The sequence below is a fragment of the Salvelinus sp. IW2-2015 genome, linkage group LG23, assembly GCF_002910315.2.
Source record: "Salvelinus sp. IW2-2015 linkage group LG23, ASM291031v2, whole genome shotgun sequence".
In the NCBI taxonomy this organism is placed as follows: Eukaryota; Metazoa; Chordata; class Actinopteri; order Salmoniformes; family Salmonidae; genus Salvelinus; species Salvelinus sp. IW2-2015.
Window position 1 is genome coordinate 13158694 of NC_036863.1, and position 19518 is coordinate 13178211.

Here is a 19518-nt window from a genome sequence, read left to right on the forward strand (position 1 = left end):
CCCCTCTGAGTTTTTCTTGACAAAGTTAAAGATGGTACATGTCATATTTCCGCCTGCAAATAGCGACACATGTCAATTACAGTATAATGGGGGATAATATTGCACATTAAGACAATTTTGTCTGTCTGACTTACTAGCGCTACTAATTTTTGTTAATGGCAAATGTCATTTATTTGTTTATTTTATCACCTTGTTACACCACTCGCATCACGGTTCATGATGTCCGAGAAATTAATCAAGGTGCTATCAAAGACCTGAGGGGTATACTACGACGCTAGCTAAATCTATGCAGGATTTTCTAAAGCTAGCCAGCTTTAGTTAGCTTCACATTCCAACTCAGGCTTCATCCATTTTAGGGAGGTGAATATTGACCCTGTACCTGCTGTTAACTCAAGCCAGGCTTGTAACTGTGTGCATGTCACAGGTGGATATCCCAGCGAACAACGAACTCTTCATTGAGTCTGCTGAAACACCAATCCATTACATTTTTTGTCGAAATCAATGTGAAAGAAAGGTTATCCTGCAATTTCAGACTATGGTGTGAATTAGATTATTAGAAGTGCTTTCTTTTTCATTACTAGTATTGTTGTTTTTTGTGTGAATTTTTTTCCACTCAAATCGCTTTGTTTAACACAAGAACATGTGATTAATAAAATATGTAAGGGCGGTGAGAAAATACAGTATAAAAAAAGGAGTTGCATGTACAGTGCATTGAGAAAGTACTACACACAATACCCCATAATTGCAAGGCGAAAACATGTTTTTAGAAATGTTTGCAAATGTATTAAAGAGAAAAAAACTATTCAGACCCTTTGCTATGAGACCTGAAATTGAGCTCAGGTGCATCCTGTTTCCATTGATCATCCTTGATGTTTCTACAACTTGATTGGAGTCCACCTGTGGTAAATTCAATTGATTGAACATGCTTTGGAAAGTCACACACCTGTCTATATAAGGTCCCACAGTTGACCGTGCATATCAGAGCAAAAACCAAACCGTGAGGTCGAAGGAATTGTCCATAGAGCTCCAAGACAGGATTGTGTCGAGGCACAGATCTGGGGAAGGGTACCAAAAATGTCTGCAGCATTGAAGGTCCCCGAGAACACAGTGGCCTCCATCATTCTTAAATGGAAGAAGTTTGGAACCCCCAAGACATTTCCTAGAGCTGGCCGCCTGGCCAAACTGAGCAATCGGGGGAGAAGGGCCTTGGTCAGGGAGATGACCAAAAACCCGATGGTCACTCTGACGTAGCACCTGAGTTCCTCTGAAGATAGAACTTTCAAGAAGGACAACCATCTCTGCAGCACTCCATCATTACATTTACATTACATTTAAGTCATTTACCATCAATCAGGACTTTGTGGCCAGATGGAAGCCACTCCTCAGTAAAAGGAACATGACAGCCCGCTTGAAGTTTGCAAAAGGCACCTAAAGGACTCAAGATTCTCTGGTCTGATGAAACCAAGATTGAACACCTTAGGCCTGAATGTCAAGCGTCATGTCTGGAGGAAACCTGGCACCATCCATATTGTGAAGCATGGTGGTGGCAGCATCATGCTGTGGGGATGTTTCTCAGTGGCAGGGACTGGGAGACTAATCAGGATCGAGGGAAAGATGAATGGAGAAAAGTACAGAGAGATCCTTGATGGTAACCTGCTCCAGAGCGCTCAGGACCTCAGACTGGGGCAAGATAATGCAGTAGTGGCTTCGGAACAAGTCTCTGAATGTCCTTGAGTGGCCCAGCCAGAGCCCGGACTTGAACCTGAACATCTCTGGAGAGACCTGTAAATAGCTGTGCAGCGACCCTCCCCATCCAACCTGACAGAGCTTGAGAGGATCTGCAGAGAAGAATAGGAGAAGCCTGTAGTGTCATACCCAAGAAGAATCTAGGCTGTAATCGCTGCAAAAGGTGCTTCAACAAAGTACTGAGCGAAGGGTCTGAATACTTATGTTAATGTGATATTTCTGTTTTATATTCAATACATTTTCAAAAAAAAAAAAAAACTATTTGCTTCATCATTATGGTGGTATTGTGTGTAGATTTGAGGGGGGGTAAAAAAAACAATTAAATCAATTTTAGAATAAATTAAATCGATTGAACATGCTTTGGAATGTCACACACCTGTCTATATAATGTCCCACAGTTGACCGTGCATATCAAAGCAAAAACCAAGCCATGAGGTCGAAGGAATGGCTGTAACATAACACAATGTGGAAAAAGTGAAGGGGTCTGAATACTTTCCGAAAGCAATTTACCTTTCAAATTTTGGAATTTTCTCAAACCATTACTGGCCATGATATCGACAATTGGGGGTTGCAAAAAGCCACCCTCCAGTTCGTAAGGCATGCCATTTTGATTACAGTTAAATTGTTTTTCAATTCTGTGCCAAATAGAAGTTATGTGAGCAATAATAGAACCAAAGCATAGTTTACATTGTTTAATTGGGGACAAGGGGTGATATTTTCACTTTTGGTGAAAATCGTATGATTTTTAAACGGCCTCGTACTCAATTCTTGCTAGTACAATATGCATATTTTTAGTACCATTGGATAGAAAACAACCTCTAGTTTCTAAAAACGTTTGAATTTTTTCTCTGAGTGGAACACAAGTCATTTGGCAGCACTTTCCCTGAGCAGGAAGTAGAATGCAAGATGTCTATGCTCGCTTCAACGCTCTGCCTATACATGGTCATGCCACCTATGACCCGAAACACACCTCATACGCCTTCCTCTGGGTGTCAAGAGGACGTCAGAGGAGAAATTGTGTTTATCTTGTTCTGACGTGAAATAAGACCTATTTCTTTGACGTGACCGTCCATTTCCGGAAGTCTGAAGTGCGCGACTTTGAAGAGAGATTGTGTTTTGTTTTGCTGCCGTTTCGGATGTCAACTATCTCCGGCTCGGATTTGATTTGATAAATGAGACCATATCATCGTAATGTATGTTTTTTCAATATAGTTTAATCAGATTATTTGAATTTTTTCGGGAGTTTTGCCGTGTTCCGTCGTGTGACTTTGTTTACTTGGAGAGATCCGTGCCACGCGACTAGTACCCATGCTAAATGAAGTGGGAAAGGTACCATTCTGAATGGAATGAACGACTCATCTGGACTAAGGACATCTTGATCAACATTCTGATGAAATTTCAGCAAAAGTAAGATCCAATTTATAATGCTATTTCATATATCGGTCGTGCATGTGAACTGGTCGTGGCGCCCAGCTGGTTCTGGCTGGCGTGGCTATGCTAATTTAGCGCTACATTTTGTTTTCGCTATAAAACATTTAATAAATCTGAAATATTGTCTGGAATCACAAGAATCCTGTCTTTTAATTGCTGCACAGTATGTATTTCTCAAATATGTTTTATGATGAGTAATTAGTTATTTGACGTTGGTGTCTGTAAATGTTATGGCTGCTTTCGGTGCAATTTCTGATTGTAGCTGAAATGTAATTTATGATTTATACCATAAATATGCACATTTTTCAAAAAAAACATATGCTATACAATAAATATGTTATCAGACTGTCATCTTATGAAGTTGTTTCTTGGTTAGTGGCTATATATATATCTTTATTTGGTCGAATTAGTGATAGCTGGTGATGGAGTAAAACACTGATGGAGGTAGAAAAGTGGTGTAATAGATTTACATATTTTGTCTTCCCTGTAAAACATTTTAAAAATCGGACATGTTGGCTAGATTCACAAGATGTCTGCCTTTCGTATGCTGTATTGGACTTGTTAATGTGTGAAAGTTAAATATAAAAAAAAAATGTTTTTTTTGAATTTGCCGCTCTGCCTTTTCAGTGGAATGTGGGAGGAGTGCCGCTAGCGGCACCCGTGGCCTAGACAGGTTAAGGAATATAGTGAAGACTTTGGCTGCATTCCAAACACTTAACAGACACACCCTCTCCCCACAGCCCTCAAATTAAGTGGACACTTCTGATGACGTATCATGACGTCTGACGAGTATACACTTGCAGGGCGAGGGAGGAAGGAATGATTTTTAAATGGACTGCCCTTGGCTGGAAATTCGTCATCCCTCGATGATTGTGTTTTCACTCACCGTTAGCTTGTGGGTGCTTTATATGCTCTACAGTCAATTATGATTGCATGTCTACTTATATTAACTATTAATATACGCCTACTGTATGATAGCTAGACAATTAATTAGCTAACTAATGTTAGCCTGCCTAGCTGGAACTTCTGAAGAAGGAACGTGTTTTATTTCTTAGGAAAAAAGTAGGGGAGTGGATCAGAAAACCAGACAGTATTTGGTGTGACCACAATTTGCGTCAAGCAGTGCAAAACATTTCCTTCACAGAGTTGATCAGGCTGTTGATTGTGGCCTGTGGAATGCTGACCCACTCTTTTTCAATGGCTGTGCAAAGTTGCGGGAACTGGAACACGCTGTTGTATACGTCAATCCAGAGCATCCCAAACATGCACAATGTCTAGTGAGTATGCAGGCCACAGAAGAATTGGGACATTTTCAGCTTCCAGGAATTATGTACAGATCCTTGTGACAAGGGGGCGTGCATTATTTTGCTGAAACATAAAGTGATGGTGGCGGATGAATGGCACGACAATGGGCCTCAGCATCTCGTCACAGTATCTCTGTGCATTTAAATTGCCATTGATAAAATGCAATTGTGTTCGTTGTCTGTAGCTTATGCCTGCCCATACCATAACCCCACCGCCACCATTGCGCACTCTGTTCACAACGTTGACATCAGCAAGCCGCTCGCCCACACGAAGCCATACATGCTGTTTGCCATCTGCCCGGTACAGTTGAAACCGGGATTCATCTGTGATGAGCACACTTCTCCAGCGTGCCAGTGGCCATCGAAGGTGAGCATTTGTCCACTGAAGTCAGTTACGACGCCGAACTGCAGTCAGGTCAAGATCCTGGTTAGGATGACGAGCACGCAGATGAGCTTCCCTGAGACTGTCTGACAGTTTGTGCAGAAATTCTTCAGTTGTGCAAACCCACAGTTTCATCAGCTGTCCAGGTGGCTGGTCTCAGACGATCCTGCAGGTGAAGAAGCCGGATTTTGAGGTCCTGGGCTGCCGTGGTTACACATGGTCTGCGGTTGTGATCTGGACATTTCTGCAGTCAGCATGACAATTGCACGCTACCTCAACTTGAGACATCTTTGGCATTGTATTGTGTGACAACTACACATTTGAGTGGACTTGTGTTGTCCCCAGCAGAAAGTGCGCCTGTGTAATTGATCATGCAGTTTCTTTTATATACTTTTTCACTTTTTTTCCTAAACCAAAAAATATACATTAGACAACAATATAACAAAGTGACATTAACCTTACAAGACAACAGACAAATTAAAATGAATTAAAAAATATGAGACATTGGATCATATGATCACGTGCAGTAGGCTACATATTATACATTAAGTGTGAAACATTACATGAGGATTATACAGAGATGCAATCAATATGGTGTAAGGGGAGATTCCCCATATAATCAATAAAGGGTTGCCAAATTCTGTAAAATGTCTCCTAAAGCAGTAAGTCATTTTCTCCAGTGGGATACGACTATTAACTTCAGCTATCCCCCTGCTAAATGCAATGTGGCGATCTGATTTCAATTTCAAGGCAATACTTTTCTTGGCAATCGCTAGTAAGATTTCTGTTAGCTTTATAGCATTGATTTTGCCTAAGATTGGAATTAGTAAAGTTACCCAGTAGACAGACCTCCGGGGTCTATAGGGAATGCAGCCCCATGAATTGAAGATATGATATCGGATACCCCTTCCCAGAAACTGTGTAGCGTTGAACACTGCCAAGTGGAAAGGAGGGAGGTTCCTTCATCTGAGCCACATCTAAAACATAGGGAAGAGATACCAGGGTTGAACTTGTGTTCTAATGGCTTCAGGCAACGGTTCGATGGCGAGGGTCTAAGAGGTGGGGGCTAACAGGGCACCCCTGTCTGTTCCCCCTATAGAGAGGAGGATGTAATCCTGTTGGTAGCAATCCTAGCTTCAGGACATTTTGCAGAGTGATTTTTATCAAATTTACAAACATGGTTCCTAAACTGAACTTTTCCAAAATGCGAAACCGATATGGACATTTAACCCTATCAAAGGATTTTTCAGCGTTGAGGGAGATGGCGACACTAGGTATTTTGTTTTTGTTAGCAAGGTGAATTATATCAAAGAACCTTCTGAGATTAATTATGAAGCTGGTCTGATCTGGGTTGGCCAGCAGAGGGAGCAATGACTCCAGTCTTTAAGATAGCATCGTGGTGACCAGTTTACAGTCTGTATTAAGGAGAGAGAGTGGTCTATAGGAGACGCACTTTAGCAGGTTTTCCCCTTTCTTGTGAATTACTGTAATCACAGCTTTTGAGAGAGACTCTGGAAAGCAGTTGTCCTCCCCAGCTTTTTTAAAGTACTTCCATAAGGTAGGGTACCAACAGGTCCTTTAAATTCTTTATAGAACTCTGGGGGGGAAGGCATCCTCCCCAGGAGATGTATTAAAAGGTAAAGATTTAAAGGCCTCCAACAATTCAGGGACTGAGAACTGTTCACTCAGGTGTTCTCTGTCCTCCTCTGACAGGCATGGGAGGTTGAGAGAGGAGAGAAAAGAGTCAATCCCCGATAGATCATCGCTTGATTGGGAAGTATAGAGGTGCTCGTAGTATTTCCTAAAAGTATCATTCATTTCAGTAGGGTTGAAATAATTAGAGTTCAGTAAGAGTTTCCATGGCATTAATTGTCCTCTTACTTTCCTCTGCTTTCAGTTACTATGCCAATACTTTGTGTGCTTTCTCTCCAAGTTCGTAGCAACGCTGTTTTGATTTAGTAATGACCCTCTCAGCTTTATACGTGTTCCAGGTATTATGTTTGTTTTTTATTTACCAAGAGCCTGTGTGAAAAAAGATTTTAAAAATTTATAGCATTTTAAGATTCAAGGACATTTTAGTTCGGCCCCTTATTTTCTCTTCAACCCTTTAGTATAGGCAATGATTTATCCCCTCAGATAGGCTTTCAATGCATCTCAAAGAACGAAACTGTCAGGAGCGGAGGGTTTGTTTGTCAAAGTAAAAATATTGATCTGCTCTTTGAATGTACAAAATGCAGGTTGCTTCAGGAGAGAAGCATTTAGTTTCCATCTATATGCTACATTTACCTTGGTAGGGATGGAGATTGATAATACCAGAGGAGAATGGTTACTAAGCAATCTAATCGGTATCTTTATGAAAAAGTTTTTGATTGCAAAAAAGTTTCTATGCATGTGTGGGTGTCTCCAGACGTCTAGTGAATTGAGATCCTTTATGAATGACAGGGTGAGCTTGGCGGCTTTGGTAAGAGGAGAGGGGTTATCAGAGTACCTATCAAGAACTGTATCTAAACAAACATTTAAATCTCCTCCAACCAGTAGCCAGCCTGGTGGTGCTTGAGCAATCTGAAGGAATACATTCTGAATAAACATATGGTCATCGAAGTTAGGAGCATAAATATTCAATTGGGTCCATATGCTATATATATGCTCCTGCACCAAAACAAACCTGCTGATACAAAAGGATGTCTATTCATCAAAATTGAGAGGATGCAAAAAGTTGTCCCACCCATTTCCTCTTTAATTTCTAATGTTTACTTGCTGTAAGTTGTGTTTCTTGTAAGAACACAATGGCAGCCTTTAATTTCTTAAGGTATGTATAGACTCTTTTCCTCTTAACCAGGCTGTTAAGACCTTTTTTAAATTGAATGTGTCATATTTTAGTGGATTAAGCGTGGGTTGGGTTTCAAATGTAATAACAAAATGGTAATCGTTCATTTGAAAAAAATCTGGTAATGTTTCAACTAGTGATGCACCGATATGACATTTTTGGCCGATACCGATATCCAATATTTTCCTTGTTAATTATTATTATTTTTTTAATGATAACCGATATTTTTAATTTTAGCAGCCTTTTAAGCATTCTAGTGCAGTTAAATAGTTAACACACACACATGGACGCAACGGTCTAAGGCACTGCATCTCAGTGCAAGATGTCACTACAGTCCCTGGTTCGAATCCAGGCTGTATCACATCCGGCCATGATTGGGTGTCGCTTAGGGCAGCGCACAATTGGCCCAGCATTGTCCGGGGTAGGCCGTCATTGTAAATAAGAATTTGTTCTTAACTGACTTGCCTAGTTAAATAAAGGTTACACACATACCACACTGACCAAAAAGTTATTTTGTTGGCATTCACGCATGTTCACATTACCAGTAAAACATAATCAAAACCTATTTCTTTCACTTACTGTGCTGTTTCGTCGTTCAGTCGTTTCATTCTCAACCAGGATTTCTCATACTATGGAACACCATTTGGGTCTTTGCGCGTCAAATAACACTATTTGACGTGTCAAATAAGCTTGTTGACCAATCAGGACCTGAAATGACTGCACGTCACATAATTGAACATGTTCATAGTTTTTCTACGTAGTTATTAGACATTGATTACACTATCACTCGTATTTCATATGTCACAACGATTCATTGATACGTCTGCTATGATGCTGGTAAAGTTGTCTCGCGCACCTACGGTGCTGGTCATTAAAAGAAAAGCAAGCTAGCTCATGGTTGCAAACAATGTTCTTCCCCAAAAACATAGCAGAATGACATAATCTGTTTCAGTAGCTATAGTTAGCTAGCTATATAGCTAGGTGTCATCATCTAAAATGACCCTCATTTATAAGACGTTCTTATTTGATTAATGGTGGTCGGACCCATCTATGTGAAGCTAGCCACAATAAGGATTAGTCACAATAGTGGACTTTGCGGTTAGCCTTCAAAATAAAAGTTTGTCATTGACAGTATGCAAATTAATACAAATAGTAGAATTATGCCATAATTGAATAGATCATGCTAAACGAGGTTGGAATGTTGTTACATAAAATCAGCAAAATACAATTTTGTTAACTTCTTATGGCTGGGGGCAGTATTGAGTAGCTTGGATGAATAAGGTGCCCAGAGTAAACTGCCTGATATTCAGGCCCAGAAGCTAAGATATGCATATTATTATTAGATTTGGATAGAAAACACTGAAGTTTCTAAAACTGTTTGAATGATGTCTGTGAGTATAACAGAACTCATATGGCAAAAACCTGAGAAAAATCCAACCAGGAAGTGGGAAATCTGAGGTTTGTAGGTTATCAAGTCTTTGCCTATCCAATATACAGTGTCTATGGGGTCACACTTCCTAAGGCTTCCACTAGATGTCAACAGTCTTTAGAACATTGTTTCAGGCTTCTACTGTGAATGGGGAGAGAATAAGAGCTGTTTGACTAAGGGGTCTGGCAGAAGGCTATGAGCTCAGTCAGGTGTGCGCCCGTGAGAGGTAGCTGCGTTCCTTTTCATTTCTAAAGACAAAGGAATTGTCCGGTTGGAATATTATTGAAGATTTATGATAAATACATCTTAAAGGTTTTGACATGTTTCTACGAACTGTAATGGAACCTTTTGACTTTTCGTCTGGCCTGCGCCTCATGAATTTGGATTTGTGAACTAAACGCGCAAACAAAAAGGAGGTATTTGGACATAAATGATGGACTTTATCGAACAAAACAAACATTTATTGTGGAACTGGGATTCCTGGGAGTGCATTCTAATGAAGATCATCAAAGGTAAGTGAATATTTATAATGCTATTTCTGACTTCTGACTCCACAACATGGTGGGTATCTGTATGGCTTGTTTTGGTCTCTGAGCGCTGTACTCAGATTATTGCATGGTGTGCTTTTTCCGTAAAGCTTTTTTGAAATCTGACACAGTGGTTGCATTAAGGAGAAGTTTATCTATAATTCCATGCATAACACTTGTATCTTTTATCAATGTTNTATCTATAATTCCATGCATAACACTTGTATCTTTTATCAATGTTTATTATGAGTATTTCTGTAAATTGGCTCTCTGCAAAATCACCGGAGGTTTTGGAAGCAAAACATTACTGAACATAACGCGCCAATGTAAACTAAGATTTTTGGATATAAATATGAACTTTATCGAACAAAACATACATGTATTGTGTAACATTAAGTCCTATGAGTGTCATCTGATGAAGATCATCAAAGGTTAGTGATTTATTTTATCTCTATTTCTGCTTTTTGTGACTCCTCTCTTTGGCTGGAAAAATGGCTGTGTTTTTCTGTGACTAGGTGCTGACCTAACATAATCGCATGGTATGCTTTCGTCGTAAAGCCTTTATGAAATCGGACACTGTGGTGGGATTAACAACAAGTTTATCTTTAAAATGGTGTATAATACTTGTATGTTTGAGGAATTTTAATTATGAGATTTCTGTTTGAATTTGGTGCCCTGCACTTTCACTGGCTGTTGTCATATCGATCCCGTTAACGGGATTTCAGCCGTAAGAAGTTACTTTTCCAAAGATCTGTTGAAATCACACTGGATGTATTATACTTTAGAATTGCATTGGGGGCATAATTATTTCACTGTCCAGCCTTACCTATGGATTGTGGATCAATGGCATGGGTTATCAGTCTATTCAGTGACACCCAGAGAACATTAGCGTCGTAGCTCTTATTGTGAGACTCTGAAACAACTGAATTGAGCCACATTTATTGGCAACCTATGTTTATTGAACACTATTCCCAAGGAAAAACAATACTACGTAGATGTTTTCGAGTCTGATAACTCTGAGGAGGACATTGGGAAAAAATATCTTGGGTATTGAGTAAACTGATACCACATTTTATTGATCCCCAATCCTTAGGTAAAGCTGTACAGTGCAATATGAATGTCAAGACACACAATAGGCTGACTGGGGAGGTCATTTCCCACCATCACAGTCCCGCGATAAGAGCTACAATGCTAATATTTGCATAAACTCTAAACATTTGTGATCTGTGTGTGTCACCGAGTAGACTGATACCCCATTTTACTTCACATTCCAACCTTGTTTAACATTATCTAGTCTAAATATGGCATGATTCCACCAATTGTAACCTTCTGCATCACTTTCAAAGAGGTACTTTTATTTTGAAAGCAAACCACAAATTCCACTATTGTGGCTAGCTTCACAACACAACTCGGTCCGGTCGAGCCTCACTAGCCAGATGAAGCTAGCTGGCTGCGTTTAACGTTAGCTTTAGGCAACAGGGTTAAGTAGCTGGCTAGCTATTTATTTTCATGAACTGAAGTTCAATTTCAATAGGCGAATAACAAGTAGCTACCTAGCTAATACTTACAAGGATTCCTAAATCATTGCTAAGAATAGGGAAAATGACTGCAGTTTATACTTGTCATTGTTTTCAGGCTGGATGTATTGGTGCTAGCTAGGTACCAAGATAAAGCTAGCTAGCTACCCCAGAAGTTGCGGTCAAACAAATAATGCTTTATTACCATCGCGGCATTGTATACACATCATTTGTGGCCGGTGTTTGCAGACTTTTTTTGTAGAGCTTTGACAGTGTTACTAATAGTAGTGGTGGCGCTTGGCTTGCTCGTGCAAATTCAGAACACACAACATTCTATAATAGAACTGTGTTATTTAACGTGTCAAATAGTGTTATTGTGAAATAGTGTTATTTGACGTGTATCTTTTTTGACACGCAAAGACCCGTTCCATAGTATGTTGTGAGCTAATAGCAGTTATGCTATTACTGTGTAACTCCGGTAGGGCAACATCTGAACAATAGCGCACTTGGTAACGTTAGTGTGTACCGGTGTTCGAACAGTCGCGAAAGCCAACATCACCCACGACAGAGAACGGTTGATTGTCAAGGGCAATGAATTCCATTATCCTGCCGTTAATGGATTTCGCCTTTGAGTTGTCACGCTGAAATGTTCTTACTCTTTCAAATGACTGCTCAACTTGTTGACTGCTCGACCTACACAGCAGACATTGTGGGCTCTAGGTTAGGAATGCTGTGTTGCACGTGTAGTGCAAAATTTTACGTGGCGTCATTACGTTATATACCTACGTTTATATAGGTATGCACGTCAGCTTTGACATCGGTTTTTCACATCAGTGTTAAACTAGACATCGGCCGATACCAATGCTGGCATTTTTAGCTAATATGGTCCGATTCCGATATGTTCACTGATATATCGTGCATCCCTAGTTTCAACTTTCACTTGAACACTGAAGTGACCTTTGTCTCTTTAGGACGGAAACGACATATAACATTGAAAAATTAACATAAGCCCCTTGCATCCCGATTGTCGGACTAAAACAACAATCCCAACAATCAAACAGGAAAACACTTGTAGAGCTACATGCTAAACTGTGGATTCAACTAAAACCAAAATCTATGAGTTCTCTGTTGAAAACAAACGTTGTGAATACACATTTATGGCTGGAATTTGGACATGTTAAAATCACCTCTGGCAGGGATGATTACAGCCAAGGGCGTCGTTAAGGGGGAAAACATGAAAGATTCATGGGGCCCTAGCCTGGTAGCGGCCCCTAAATGTTTAGAAAATGATTTATAATTTWAAAAAAAATGATAGACAAAAAAATCTGTGATGAAATTTAATACATATAACCATAATCGGATCAGGCATCTCTACCCAACCATCCCGTTTGTCTCCCCCCCCCCCATAAAGTACATGTTTGGTCCATTCTCCACAAGGAGAAAAAAAATACAGCTGATCAGACAGTTGCTCCGGCATGTAGCCTAAGCATTCACGAGAGATGACCACTATGCCCCCCTCAAAAAAAAAAGGGTTTCCAAAAAAGGAAAGATGCAGCTGTCTTTCAGGGGAAAAAACGAGAACGATTCGAGTGGTAAGTCAGTGCAGATGGCCTGCCGAACTGAGTAGCCTAGCTAGCCAATATAGCTAGCTTGATAGCGTGCAAGCTACAGGTAGCTGCCCCCCGTGGACTCACTCGGCTCGGTCAGAGCAGTAATTATTAACATGATGATGAGCTACCACTACCAGCTATGGCTAACATGTAGCCTACCTATCCATACTGTAGATGCTGCTGCTACTACTACTGCTGTAGACAAAGATCCCAGCGTGTGTCTACTACATGAAGTTGAAACAGCGGACCTTCGAGATGAGGCAGTTGTTTTGTAGCAGCAGCATAACTAGACCATTTTTAAATTGTAAAGTTAGACACATGATGACTTAGACACACTTAAATACGTATTCTCTTTTATATAAATTACACACACTATAAAATCTATTTTTCCTTCAGTAATAGATTTTTTTAGTATGGTAACCTTTTCTGGGAGCAAACATTAAACCTGAAATTCCCTTTGTTTACTCACTTCCTAGTGCCTAGAGAGCCCCAGGTTGTCACGATTGTCCAAGGGAGAGAGAGAGGACCAAGGCGCAGCGTGTAAAAAATACATCTTCTCTTTATTTAGGAGATGAACGAACGAAGCAAAACAACAAAATAGACGACCGTGAAGCTATAACCGAAACAAAATGCAAAACATGCGACCTAGACACAGACACAGACCTAGACACAGACACAGACCTAGACAATGACCCAACAAACATGATGCCTATGGCTGCCTAAAATATGGCTCCCAATCAGAGACAAATGAAAGACATCTGTCTCTGATTGAGAACCACTCAGGCAACCATAGACATACCTAGAAACATTCACTCAACCATAGACATACCTAGAAACATTCACTCAACACAACCCATACACTAAACCCTACACCCCCTTTTCCATATAACCACCCGAAACGAGACAAAACACAAACATTCCCCATGTCACACCCTGACCTAACTAAAATAATAAAGAAAACAAAGATAACTAAGGCCAGGGTGTGACATAACCCCCCCCTAAGTGCGAACTCCGGGCGCAGCATCATAAAGTCTAGGGATGTCTGGGTGGGCGTCCATCCACGGCGGCGGCTCCGGCACAGGTCGTGGTCCCCACCCCACCATAGTCACTACCCGCTTACGTAGCCTCCTCAAATGACCACCCTCCAACTTAACGCCACTGGATTAAGGGCAGCACCGGACTAAAGGGCAGCACCGGACTAAGGGGCAGCACCGGACTAAGGGCCGCACCGGACTAAGGGCCGCACCGACTAAGGGGCAGCACCGGACTAAGGGGCAGCCCCGGGACAAGGTAGCTCGGACAGAGAGGTAGCTCAGGACAGAGGGATAGCTCAGGATAGAGGGGCAACTCCGGACTGAAGGGCAGCTCCGGACAGAGAGACAGCTCCGGACTGAGGGGCAGTTCTGGATAAATGGCAGCTCTAAGCTAAGGACAGCTCCGGGACAAGGTAGCTCAGGACAGAGAGGTAGCTCAGGAAGAGAGGGGTACTCAGGACAGAGAGTAGCTCAGGACAGAGAGGTAGCTCAGGACAGAGGGGCAACTCCGGACTAATGGCAACTCCGACTGAATGGCAGCTCCGGACTGAGTGGCAGCTCCGGACGCTCATGGTGGCTGACGGCTCTGGACGCTCATGGCTGGCTGACGGCTCTGGACGCTCATGGCTGGCTGACGGCTCTGGCGCTCATGGCTGGCTGACGGCTCTGGACGGTCATGGCTGGCTGACGGTTCTGGACGCTCATGGCTCACTGGCGGTTCTGGCAGATCCTGTCTGGTTGGCGGCTCTGGCAGGTCCTGTCTGGTTGCGGATCCGGTCTGGCGAGGCTCTGGCGGATCCGGTCTGGCGGAAGGCTCTGGCGGATCCTGTCTGGCGGAAGGCTAGCGGCTCCTGTCTGGCGGGACGACTCAGTAGGCTGATGGCAGACAGACGTCTTTGCAGGCCCTTGGCAGACGTGCAGTTCAGACGCGTAGGCAGACGGGCAGTTCAGCGCCGTTGGCAGACGGATGACTCAGACGGCACTGGGCAGACGGATGACTCAGACGGCACTGGGCAGCACGGATGACTCAGACGGCACTGGGCAGTACGGAACTCAGACGCACTGGGCAGACGGATGACTCAGACGGCACTGGCAGACGGATATAACTTCAGTACGAGGCCTGGGCAGAACTGGACGGTGACTCAGAGCGCACTGGCAGAGCGATGACTCAGACAGGCACTGGGTAGACGGATGACTCCAGACGGCACTGGGTAGAACGATGCTCAGAGGACACTGGTAGAGCGGATTGCTCACGATGCACTGGAGTAGAACGGATGGACTCAGACCGGACTGGGGCAGACGGATGACTCAGACGCAACTGGGCAGACGGATGACTCAGATGGCATGGGTAGGACGGATCGACTCCAGATGGCACTGGGGTAGAGCGATGCTCAGATGTCACTGGGGTAGAGCGGGCAGCTTCTGGCCGGTCTGAAGGCGCACTATAGCCTGGTGCGTGGTGCCGAACTGGTGGTCACCGGGGCTGGGGACACGCACCTGAGGCTAGTGTGGGGAAGAACAGGGCATACTGGGAACCTGGATACGCACCATTCAGGCCTATGCGTGGTGCCTGGAACATGGTACCAGGGCTGGGGACACGCATTACTAGGCAGTTGCGGGACAAGCAACAGGACACACTTGGGCTGGCTCATAAAGCGCGACTATATAGGCCGTAGTGCGTGGTAGCTGGCACATGTGTAACGGGGGCGTGAGGGCAACGCAGCTCAGGGCGAGCGGGAGAAGAAACAGTGCGTACAAGGCTCTGGAGACGCGTCCATTAGGCCAGGTGCGTGGTGCCAGCAACGGTGTACTGGGTCGCCGCGGGCTGGAGCGGGAAGGCGCAAGAGGACGAGACGTAGGGAGGGACAAGGAAAACCAGGTCGTGGAACTGTCATTCCCAGCGGTTAGCACGGCAACTCAGGACGAGCAATGGGAGAACTGACTCAGGTAACATCACATCCATCGCAGCAACGCTCTGGTCCGGGTGGATGTCGTGCCTTCACGCACCAACCCACCAGCTAGCTCCCTCGATTTCACTCTCCTCCAAACTCTGCAATAGAAATCCTTAAACAGTCTCATGTATCATTCCCCGACTGGTGGGAAAATATACAGAAGAGAACGAAAGCGTACGTGAGAGAACACTGAACCAAAGATTGCCAAACCACTGGTGTCTACTTCAGATCAGTATCAAGTCTCCTTCTTCTCAATGCACCGTCACAGCCATGGCGGGCCAACCAGCTAACACTGCAGGCTGCACTCAATGGAAAAACATGAAATACCATACTCCACACACTTGCAGGCAATCCAAAGATCTGATCTTCATCCTAAAAACTTCATTCCTCATACCTCACCTCTCCCAATATCCGCGACAACGAGCTTCGGTTCCCTCACCTCTTTCACGCCTTGGCTACTCGATCTGAATGGTTGGGTCATTTGTCACGATTGTCCAGCAGACGGGAGAGAGAGAGGACCAAGGCGCAGCGTGTAAAAAATAATATCTTCTCTTATATTTAGGAGCGGATTGACAACCCTAACATATCCGAGTACAACGAATAGCAAAACAACAAATATGGGTACGGACGTGAAGCTTTATTATAAAACCGAACAAGAATGAAACATGCGAGCCTATTGAACACAGACCTAGACACAGGACACAGCCTTAGACAATGACCTACAAAAAACCCATGGATTGCCTATTGGCGCACTAGTAATATGGCTCGCAATAATCAGAACAAACAATGGCATACAGACATCTTCTCTGTGAGACGATCCACTCAGCGCAACCATGTAGAGGGCATATCCTAGAAAATTCACCTCAAGCCATAGGCCATACTAGAAAAGCATGTGCACTCAACACAACACCATACCACTAAACCCTACACCCCCCTTTTCCATATAACCACCCGCTGAACGAGACAAAACACAAACATTCCCCATGTCACACCCTGACCTAACTAAAATAATAAAGAAAACAAAGATAACTAAGGCCAGGGTGTGACACAGGTAGGCGGAATCTCAGCAGAAAGCTGTCAGACACTCAGATGCAGAGGAGAGGAGGAAGAGGAGTTAGAGTAGCAGCAGTGCCAGTGAAGGAGTGACAGAAGAGATTGAACAAGCAAGTAATAAGGGAAAGGAAGAGTGGACAAATTCAAAGTGATGAAGATGAGGTTTTAGAATATCCAGCACTGTGGCCAGAGAAAGTACAAGACCATGAAAGAGAAGCTATTGTTCGCAGACTAGCCAAGAGGTGTGGTGAGGAGACAGAACTGTATAAAACCATACCCCCAGACTCTGAAGGCAAGCCATTCCCCAACTATTTACAGTACAGTTGTCAGGACCCGGTGCGAGAAACAGTCACTAATAATTGGCAGAACCCAGAAGATGAGGCAGACACAGCAGTACTAGAGATGGTGGTTTAATAAAAATAGATATCTTCCAAAATACAAAGAAAATCCACAAAGTGGTAAAAACAGCAAGGGAAAAAACAAACCTCAAAAGACTAATCCAAAAATACACGAGAACAAAACCAGAGAACCTCTGGAAAATCCAACAAGAGAAAATATAAGATCACAACAAGGCTTGGGCTGGGGCTGGGTGCTAACATACAAACACTGAGCAAGGAACTAAGGAACACACAGGGTTTAAATACTAACAAGGGAATGACTTACAGGTGCAAACAATAATTAGGGCAAGAAAAACAAAAGGTACAAAAAAGGTGCAAGGGGGACATCTAGTGAACAAAACCTGAACAGTCCTGGCCAAAACCTGACAACAGTAAGTCAGAAAACGGAAGAGATGTTGCAGAGAGACTGCCTTATTTATAGTAAGAGTGTAAAGGGATATTTCATTTCATGTGTTCTTTTTTCTCATGAGCAAAGTAAACCATCACCCAGTTCTCTGAATATTAAGGATGGCTATCAGATATAATCAGTGAAATGGAGGAGAATGTATGGCAAACTACCAGAGCATGAACTGTTACTAGAAATTGAAAAATCTGCAGCATACCATAACAACAGCTAGAGGTATAGACAGTCAGCTGCAGAAACAAATCTAGTCAGAAATGTATAAAAACAGAGACTTCTAGAAATTATTTTGAATGTGATACTGTACTTAGCATCTAGGAATCTGCCATTACGGGGGAAATCACTCAATCTTGATGTGCATAATGGACATTACCTAGGCTTACTTTAACTGTTGTCAAATTATGACACGCTATTACCTTAGCACTTACACAAAGTCAGGGACAAAAAGAAAGGAGCACGACTGACTCATTATCTCAGCCCTGAGAGACAAAACGAGAGGAATATGTGGTCAAAGGGTTTTGAAAACAAAACTTTATGAAAGAGAAGATGCAAACTATTACTCGGTTATATGTGATGCAACTCCAGACATTTCCCATACTGAGCAAAATGTATTATTGGTGAGACATGTACACAAAGATAAAGTTCAGGGAACAGGTAAATGGGAAATAATTAAGCGTTTTCTTGAATTTGAAGACTTTGCTAGAAAGACAGGCAGTGAAATTTCTGAAATGATTTTGAGTGCATTGGAAGGGCATGGCATTGACAGCCTGGACCACGGCAATCTGCTATGATTATGGTGCAAATATGTCAGGGAAAGTGAAGGGAGTTCAAGCACACATACTGCAAAAGAATCCACTGGCCACATACTCACCTTGTGCCTCGCATACTCTTAATCTTGTGGGTGTACATGCAGCTCAGTCGTGCCCAGAAGTATCAACTTTTTTTGGCTGTGTGAATCATCTTCACAATCTGTTCAGTGCCAGCCCAGAGCGATGGGCCATTCTCAAGGAAAATACTGGCTGCTGTCTTAACCGCCTTTCAGACACACAATGGAGTGTGCGTATTGCTGTGGTCCAACTAGTGGCAACTCATTTACTGTCAATCATCAAGGCCCTAGACATGCTTCTTGCTACCTGCAGCCTGACAAACGAAGCAAAAGGTCTGAAAAGCTACTTCGTCTTTCAAGGCAATCTTCCTGCTCACTTTCTGGGTAAAAGTTTTGCAACATATTGAGAATAGAAGCCTAATTCTTCAGTCAGGAAATATTTCTCTGGACACTGAAGCAGCTCACATTAAGGCACTACAGGAAGAAATACAGGCTCTGCGTAATCAATGGGACACTGTTCTGGCAGAAGCCTCCATGGTGGCAAATGAAATGGGTGTAACTACTCAGTTTCACAGTGAACAGAGGAACCACCAGAAAAAAATAAAACGTTTCCCTGATGAGACTGAAGATGACATAGCAAATGAACAGATGTCAGACACTGGATTTCGTAACATACTGTTTTATGTGGCTCTGGATAGTATAATCAGACATTTGGACATGCGGTTCCACACGATTGCAGCTACATGCGAGGAGTTTTCACCAATACTTATTTAGGAAAATGACTGAAAACCAAATTTGTATCTTGCCACAAATTGAGAAACAAGTACTCCAAATATCTCACAGATGGATTTGAAAATGAAGTGTGACATCTAAAGACATTATATGGTGCCACTTTTTCAGATGGTCTTCCTCCTGTAGAGCTCCTAAATGCCATCCACAAGATGCAGCTACAGAGAATTTTTGGAGAGGTGTGCATTGCACTGCGAATCTTCTGTACAATGCCTGTAACAGTTGCTGGAGGTGAACATGCCTTCAGTAAGCTGAAACTTATAAAGAACTATCTAAGATCTACAATGTGCCAA

The 19518-nt window shown here is 42.7% G+C and overlaps 1 protein-coding gene across 6 annotated transcripts in view; it reads left to right on the forward strand.

Annotated features, from left to right (window-relative positions):
• Nucleotides 1-19518, forward strand: part of LOC111950334 (HMG box transcription factor BBX) — a 43192-nt gene that overhangs the window by 2615 nt on the left and 21059 nt on the right. The window lies entirely within an intron of this gene.